Raw genomic sequence first — 9,387 nt, 5'->3', positions numbered from 1 at the left:
CCCCGAGTGAAGCAGCCTGGCGCAGAGTCTGGTGGCTTGGCTATGTCAGGCGTCATGTTACTCCCTTCAAGGAGAAAAAGCTGGGACCAAGCTCCTGCAACCGAAAGCCTCGAACCCAACTGCCACCACACTCAAGGATGCTCCCCACATGCTCAGGCCGTCTTAATCACTTAACTTCCTGTTAGTCGTTGATTTGCTTGAGCAGGCGCCAGTAACGTCTACATTTGTCCCTGTCGTGTGCTAGTGTAGCCCAATGGCATCTGTTCACTCTGGGAGCATGAAGATCCTCAAACTGATCGTTTTTGATCTTGATGAAGAAGTCTGACCATCTGGTATGTGGGCGGCCACACGGTCTTTTGACATCCCGTGGAATCCAGTCGGTAACAGCTCTAGTCCAGTGGTCGTTTTTAAATCTCATTACGTGACCAGCCCATCTGATTTTTGACACCTATGTAAATGAGACAGCGTCCCTGATTCTTGATCGTCGACGGATGTTGGAACTCCGGATTCTTTCTCTCATTTGAGTGAAACGTGATATTCCAAGCATAGCTCTCTCTATTCTTCTTTCGGAGACCTGAATAGCATTCTCATCCTGTTTGCGTAGGGCCCAGGTCTCTGAGGCATATATTAATGCCGGAAGAATAGTGGAATCAAAGAGATTCAAAAAGAAGAACAGTCTAATCAAAGAGAGTCGGCTCAGGCCGACTAGTGAACATATTCCTGGACCGTGCAACACATCATAAGACATTCCCTACCCATTCTCCATAAGTACCACACCACATTCGATGGGGTACAAATACTAGGCAAAAAATCTTTTAGGGAAATATATATATGCATAGATACATATTTTCATATATATAAACGAAAGCTCATATCACTGAACCTTTAATAACATGTTAGTGATATCCTAAAGTATGTTTTAATGGCCCCTGACAAAATAGAACAATCTTCACACTGTTTCCTCTTTGGAGACTTTTTTTGTAGCATTTTCAGTGGTTTTTCAAAACAGACAATACAAAATGTATTATTTCAGTTGTGTTTTGGGCTGGAGAGATAGCACAGCAGGTAGGGCGTTTGCCTTGCACACAGCCAGCCCAGCCAAGCAGGGTTTGATTTCTCTGCCCCTCTCGGAGAGGCTGGCAAGCTAACGAGAGTATCTCGCCCAAAGGGGTGACATTGAACATAAGATATATTCAATATGCCAGTCATAGTAACAATAAGTCTCACGATGGAGACGTTACTGGGCCCTCTGCTTGACCAAATCAATGAACAATGGGAGAACCCTGACCCTGTTTTGGGACAGGGACTGGGGTTTGGGATGGAAACATCCTAAATTGGGTAGTGGGAAGGTGTAACGGTGGTAGAATTGGTGTTTGAATATTAAATATAATCATTTATTGTGAACTACCTTACAAAATTTTAAAAAATTTGTTTTTTGTTTTTTGTTTTTCTTTTTGGGTCAAACCCGGCGATGCTCAGGGATTACTCCTGGCTCATGCATTTAGAAATTACTCCTGATGGTGCTCGGGGAACCATATGGGATGCTGGGAATCAAACCCGGGTAGGCTATGTTAGCTGCGTACAAGGCAAATGCCCTACCTGCTCTGCTATCGCTCCAGGCCCAAACATTTTTAAAAAGAAAAAGAATTTCTCAGTGTTCCATGTAGGAACCTGTCCGCTAACAAGTTTCAGAGAAATGACTAAAGCAACTTGGATGATGCCAACAGAGAGGAGGAGTTCTGGTTTTCTTGCCACTAAAAAACAAACTGTCAGGGACCCCTTATGCTCTCTTCCACAGAAGCTATTAACCCCTTGCTTCCTGGGGAATGGAAATCTTGGTAAAATAACGGTGAGTTTCTGAGGATAGATAAGAAAGACGAGTAACTCCAAAATATTTCCTCCCACCCTCCTAAGACAGAAAAGTTGCTCACTCCTCCACACGCAGAGTAATACGAAAAGAAAGTCTCAGCTCACCAGATGAAGAGGGGTAAAAGGAAAGAGAAAAAGATGGTGAGCAGGGAAATAAATACAGGATCCCTGGGAATTTCCCAAAAGAAAAAAGACAAACACAACACATGGGTGGCTAATTAACCCTTCCTCACACTGAGTAGGTAGGTGATCAGTCTCTCCCAGGCCCCTGAGTGAGAACCATTGTCAAGGCGCTGTTCAGACCAGGCAGCAGTCTGTGGGCCGCTTGGGGCCAGTCCTGGCACCTGAGAATCAAACTCCATCCAGAAGGAAATTCACTGCCCACATTCTGAAAAGGACTCAGAATCCAAACCCTCCCTGGGAGAGGAGCTAAGGGCTTTCCTGTAAGTCTGTCCAGGTAAGGTGTTAGGGAAGTTCCTGTTGTCAGTGAATCCCATTGTTCCCTAGCCCGCCTGCCCAACTTCTCCTGGAGTCTGTGGGCTGCTAAGAAAGGCTGGTACCCTCAGGCACCTTCTATAAGGACCCAGATCTCCTTTCACCCACCAAGCCAGTAATTCCAAGTTGTCTTAGCATCATACCAGGGCCTCCAAATGTAACAGTTCGATTAATCCATCACACCAAAATAAACTTTGGGATATTAAGAAAGGAGAGTGAATTATTTCATGTTAAGACAGACCACAACCAGGTAAACTTCTAGAACTGTAGCCAGACAGGGGCACTGAGCATTTGACATAGGAACATTCCTGAAACCACTCACTGGGGGCAAAGAGAAGAGGAGCAAATAAATGGGGCTTTTCAATTGGTTGTGTTGTGACAATACACTAAGTTACACTTAGGCAAGAGGGGTCTTAGTTGTGGTTCCTGTTGCTGGAAATCTTTGTTATGGGCACATTCCTTTAGGTCCCATAGAGACATCTATTAATTGACTAATTCTTTCTTTGACCCTTCCCTACTTCTCCACCCGGGTAACAGGTGGGTTTGGGTCCTTCTGCTCCATTCTGAACCAAGACTTATTACTGATGACCAATTCTTCTCTGCTAGGTTCCTAGAATGAGCCACTCAGAGTTCCTGCCTCTGGCTGTCTCCTGGTTGCCTTTGCTTAGCTCCCGCTCACATTTCTAACTTTGCTGTCACTATAGCAATACATCATGAGAAGGTATTTCTTAATTCAAGTGGTACAGCAGAAGCAGAGCAAAAGTACAATTTAATCCTTATATATCAATGTAGCCTGATACACCAATGGGAACAGTACATCACTTCTCAGACCACCTTGAACCAAGGGTTAAACCCAAAACTCACATGAAGCACTAGTAATAATGAAAAAAGTTAAGAAATTTCACCATTCTTTGGACAGAGACAGAAGCCCAGAACACTTCTCAAGTGCTTCATAAATTCTGACACTGACTGACATGACCTAAAGCAACAAAATGTTCTACATAGCTACTGAACTACTAAAGCATCACAAGAGTCAATGAACCTACAATAAGACCGAGGGGAGAAATAATAAGTAATTGAACAGAAGAGGTAAAGAATACAATAGTAGGACTCAGCATTAGAATGGAACAAGCCAAAATTGAATCAGTGACACACGTGGTGGGGGTGGAGGGAGTATGATTCTGCCAGCAGGTCAACCTGTACCTTCAAGCGAGCGCATCAGCAGCCTGTTGGTGTCTTCATTGCTGCTGTGCCTTTGGTCGGACCCCAACAACTTGGGTCCAAGTTTACCAGGAAAGTAAACCAACAAAAGTGACATATGTGGGAGCTACACAGACAAACCACCGCTGGCTCAGCTATACAGGCTCCTTTATTGGCCTTATTTTCAGAGGCCCATAAATTTCGAAAGAGAACAAAAGCCATAGTGAAGGCCGGTGGTGCACTGTGGGAGAGCAGGCGTGCCCTACATGGCATATGCCAATTTCTCTGAAAAGATGGAAACAAGGGCCATGATCCAGAGACACAAAAGAGTCTCGAACAGAGCAGCTCACTGCAGAGATGCCTCCAGAATTCAAGCTAGACCAACTTCACTGACATGCCCAGATTTGGTGGTGGTGGTGGTGGGGGCGGCAGGCATTGTCCCTCCACCTGCCCCCTAAACCCCACCTCCCTGGCGGTTGCCAACTTTCAGAACTCAGAGAGAAGTGCAGGTAAGTGGGTTCAGAGACAACAAACTCCTGGCGTCAAGGGATAGGGGATGAGCCGGTCCCTCTCTTCCCCCATCCCCATAGGACCCTGGTTGTCATGCCCACAAACTGCCTCTGGCTGCTACTTAAGCTTCTTAATGGCCATGATCCAGAGGCACACAAAAGAATCTCTAATCAAGCAGCTTGCTGCAGAGATTTTACACACCCTACTTATCTAGAATGTTAGAATTCCAAGAGCACGCTAAGGCTCTTGTGACCACGAGACCTCTTAAGTGAATCATAACAAGCAATTCAAAAGGGAGCAGAGGGGAGATTGTCTGCCATAGAGGCAGGGGGAGGGGTGGGAAGGTGGGGATACTGGGGACATTGGTGGTGGAAGATGTGCATTGGTGGATGGATGGGAGTTTGATCCTTGTATGACTGAAACTCAAACAGGGAAGCTTTGTAACTGTCTCACAGTGATTCAATAATTTTTTTTAAAAGACAGTACACATGTCCTCATCAATAAGCAAGAGATGGAGGCCAGAAATATAGCAAACCAGGTAGGGCACTTACTTGCACATGACTGATCTGTTTGATCCCTTGTTCCCCATGTGATCTGCTTAGCCAGTCAGGATTGTTCTCTCCATGCAGAGCTAGGATAAGCCCAGAGCACCAGTGGATGTGGCTCACAAACAAATAAAAAAGAGGTCTAGAAAAGAAAAATTTTAAATAAATAATGTAAGCTATTTAACTGACAACAGAAGAGAAAAATCACTGAATTATAGAATTTCTAGAAGGACAGTAAAGAAACAAATGCAATAGTGTAGTGGGTAAGGTACTTTCTTGCATGATGCTGACTTGGATCCAATATTGAATATCACCCACCCACAATCCTCCAAGTCCCACCGAGAGTGACCTCTGTGTACAGAGCTAGGAGTAAGCCCTGAGCACTGCTAGTGTAGACCCCAAACAAAAATTAAAATAAAAAAAAATCAGTATAAAACCTCCCCAAGCAAAACTACAGATCCAAAATGGATTCACTAACACACAGCCATGGCAAATTAGATCCTCAGCACCCACATATTTTCCCAAGCCCCCTGGGTGTCACTCACAATCACTGAGCCAGCAGTAAGACCTGAGCTCCTCTGGGAGTGATGCAAAAAAAATAACCTAGAAATCAAACTAATATTCACAACAAATGTAAAAAACTACATGAGTATTATCAGTCATTTTACAAAGGAACAGGAAAGGAACCCCGGGAATGGGAAAATACTACATGTTTATGGGTATGAAAAATTAACATTGCCCAAATGATAATACCCAAATTATACGTATTTAATGCAGTTGTTCAAGATTCTGATGACATTCATCAACAATTTAGAAAAACTTTTAGTGAAATTAATACAGAATCATAAAACTCCTGGAGAACTAAAAGCAATTCTAAGAAAAAAAGGAGGGGAGTATTGCTTTTCCTGGCTTAATATTGTACTATAGTAAATTTTCCCAATATAGGATGTACGGTTGTGAGATCCCAGAAATACCCAAAAGGGCCATGGGTGAAAATTAGTTAACTGGCGGTGGTGGTGGTGGTGGGGATAGCCTAAGACTATATGGTTAACCAATAAGATAGGAAGATATAGGAAGAATCAAGATTGGAAGGGGGCACATTAAAGATAAGGTCAGAAGCAACGTTGCAAAACATAGTAATCAAAATTGTGATCTATTGAAAAAAAAGCAAACTCTCAGGGCCATGGGGTAGAATTGACAGCACACAGATATAACTCACATATTTATTGAAAAATCTATGACAAAGTTGCTAGGTACATGAAGTGGGGCAGGCAAGTCCTCTTCAACTAACATGTGTGCAAAACTGGAAAAAAAAATGTAAAAAAAGAGAAAGAAATACGTATCTCATATCCACCCAAACTTAATTCAAAGTGAGAATTTAATTCAAATATAGACTTTGAAATTGGACCATAATCCATACAATACATTTATTTATTTATTTATTTATTTATTTTTTAACGTTTTTTTATTAGTGAAACACCATGAGGTACAGTTTTAGATTTACAATTTTTTGTGCTTGGCTTTTGATTATACAATGATCAGATACCCATCCTTCCAGCAGTGCCCATTTTCTACCACCATGGATAATATTTCCCCATCCCCATCCCCCCCATCCCACCCTGCCTCTGTGGCATGGCAATCCCTTGTGTTCTCTCTCTCCTTTTGGGTGTTGTGGTCTGCAAAAGACGCATTGAGTGACAAACATGTTCAATCCATTGTCTACTTTCGACATGCATCTCCCCTCCTGGGAGGATCCTCCAAACACCCTTTATTTGGTGCTCCCTTCTCTATCTGAGCTGCCCTTTCCCCTAGAATGCCCGGCTGGCCTCTAAGCTATGGAGCAATCCTCCTGGTGCTGATCTCAGCTATTCTTGGGTATTAATCTCATATTTTGTTACTTTATATCCCCCAGATGAATGCAGTCTTTCTATGTCTAACCCTCTCTTTCTGACTCATTTCGCTTAGCATGATACTTTCCATGTTGTACCACATATGTAAATTTCATGACTTCATCTTTTCTAGCAGCTACATAGTACTCCATTGTGTAGATGTACCAAAATTTCTTTAACCAGTCATCTGTTCTTGGGCACTCAGGTTTCTTCCAGTTTCTGGCTATTGTAAAGAGTGCTGCAATGAACAAATAAGTGCAGATGTCACTTCGATTATAGGATACATTTTTGAAAGAATATACAGACCTGTCTAGGAAAGGAACCTCATAGGTGTGTGCAATGGTTTGATTTCACTGGTAAAAGAAATGAAAATACAAAGGTGATTAAAACAAATGTACAAGTGATTACAGAACAAATAAAACTTGAAATAAAATTTTAAAACTGCCCTACTGAGTGGGAGAAAATATTTTCAAACATATAACAAATAAAGGACCAGTATCAAGATGTATAAAGCATGCAAAAGCTCAACAAAACCCAAATCATCACATCAAAAAAGGAGAGAAGTGAGACCCATCCACAAAGGGGACATACAAATGATCAATAAGTGTATGAAAACATGATCAGTATCAAATATTACGAGGATATTGCAAGTCAAAACAATGAGATATTATCACACACCAGTGAAAATGGCATATGTCACAAAGAGTAGAAACAACTACTTTTGGCAGGAATGTAAAAAAGGATCCCTCACTGGGAAACTGAACTCCTTCAACTTCTAGGGTAAACACTCCAGAGATTTCACCAAAACAATAAAAATGTAATTTCCAAAAGTTTCAGTGATTTCACTTGTTGGCATTGCCCCACTAAAAACAAAAAATATTAATTTGAAAAAATATATGTATACCTGTGTTCATCGAAGCACTAATTAGAATAGCCAGGATATGGCGACAACCCAAACATCAATGATGGATGAATAAAGAAGTTAGGACACACGTGCACACATGCAGACATACACAATGGAATTTTACTAAGCTATTACAAAATAATGAAATCTCTGACTGGAGCTGGAATAAGTCAGAGGGATTAAGACAAAAGCCTTAATTTCAATAAGTAAGTTAGTTGAAATAGGTAAGAGAGATTAAGACAAAACTCACACAATCTCTCTCGTGTGTGATATTGGGAGTCAGAAAACAAGGAAAGAGAGAGTGTCAAACATGGCAACCCCTTAACCTTGAATTCCAAGCCTGAGATTACCATGCACTTGGGGGAGGAGTTGGATAAAACAAGAGGTGAAGCTGGAAGTAGCACATGGATAGTGGTGGAATGTCTTGGGCATTTTGGTGAGATGAAATGCAATGACTGTAATAATAAATACTGTTCCCCCCCCAAAAGCAGTGGTTAGAACTGTTGGTTATTAATTATTTGTTAACAGGGAAGGCACATATGACCTGCAAAGATTAACCTTAGACCATCATCCTCATTTAGGAGGACTTGAAATGCTACCGACTGAAGTAGTGATGGTTTGCAATGAGAAAAATTCTCTCTAGCTTTCACATGACTCAAACTATGCACACAGGCTTATTATTTTAACCATCTTAGACATATATATATATATATATATGTATATCGCTGTTCCTGTCCTCCCATTGTTCATGGATTTGCTTGAGCAGCCCAGTAACGTCTCCATTTTGTGACTTGTTGTTACTTTCTTTGGCATATCGAATAAATCACGGGTAGCTTGCCAGGCTTTGCCTTGCGGGCAAAATACTCTCAGTAGCTTTCAGGGCCTTTGAGAGGGACGAAAGAATTGAACCCGGGTCAGCCACATGCAAGGCAAACGCCCTACCGCTGTGCTATCGCTCCAGCCCAATATCTATGCACAAAGGGCTGAACCTTTAACAACAGGCTCATAATCTCTTATAAAAGGGTTTAGTGGTTCCTGCGTGAAATACAACAATCTTCACACACTTTTCTCTAAAGAAACATTTTGGAGCATTTTTAGCATTTTTTTACCTTTATTCATAACAAATAATGCAAAATAAATTATTTTGGTTCTGCTATGGGGCAGGGGTTGGGGTTTGGGGTGAAAACATCCGAAATATGGTAGTGGGAATGTGTAATGGTGCTGGGATTCGCGATCAAATATAAAATCTAATCAAATATTGTGTACTAATTTATAAAAATAAAATTAAAAATAAGAAATAAGAAAATTCTCAAATGAAAGGAATAATTAGCCAATTCACCAGTTGGTTCTGGAAGAATAAACAAAATTGACAAGAAAAAAATATCCAAAGATGAATAGCCTAAGATGCAGTGTGGGCAGGATACTCTCAGTAGATTATCGGACTCTCTGAAATATATAAATATAATACATATTTATATAATATATAAATGTAATATATGTAATATTTATATATTTATATATTTATTTATGGGCTGGACCTGTTCTCTATAAATGAAGTGCCTGTGTCTGTGTCCAAAAATACTACAGATGATGAACACACATTTAAGAGGTTTTTAAGGCATTACAATATACAAAAACATAGTTTCACTGTCAATTTTGTAAGCTCAACTGAACCTTACATATCTCTGTCGATATTTGCTTAATTCTTGCATCTCTTGCCAAACAGGCTACCAATTGCACAATTGGATGTCAGATTATGATTGTTTCAATATTTTAAGTCAAGAAAACTGTTTCAATTATTGACGAAGAAATAGTGATGGAACCTAATTTTTGGTTTCTAAAACGTTTCGGGAAACAAAGGTGAAGCTTTTCTATGTATGTATTTTCTATGTATGTCAGAGCTTCCCATTTTCCCCATTTAGGAGTGACCTGACTTTTTTCATGTTCCAGGGCTAAAGTTTTCAATAAGGAAAAA

Source organism: Sorex fumeus, unplaced genomic scaffold (assembly GCF_029834395.1).
Source record: "Sorex fumeus unplaced genomic scaffold, SorFum_2.1 ptg000046l, whole genome shotgun sequence".
NCBI classification, from domain to species: Eukaryota; Metazoa; Chordata; class Mammalia; order Eulipotyphla; family Soricidae; genus Sorex; species Sorex fumeus.
Note: the sequence above shows the minus strand (reverse complement) of the source record.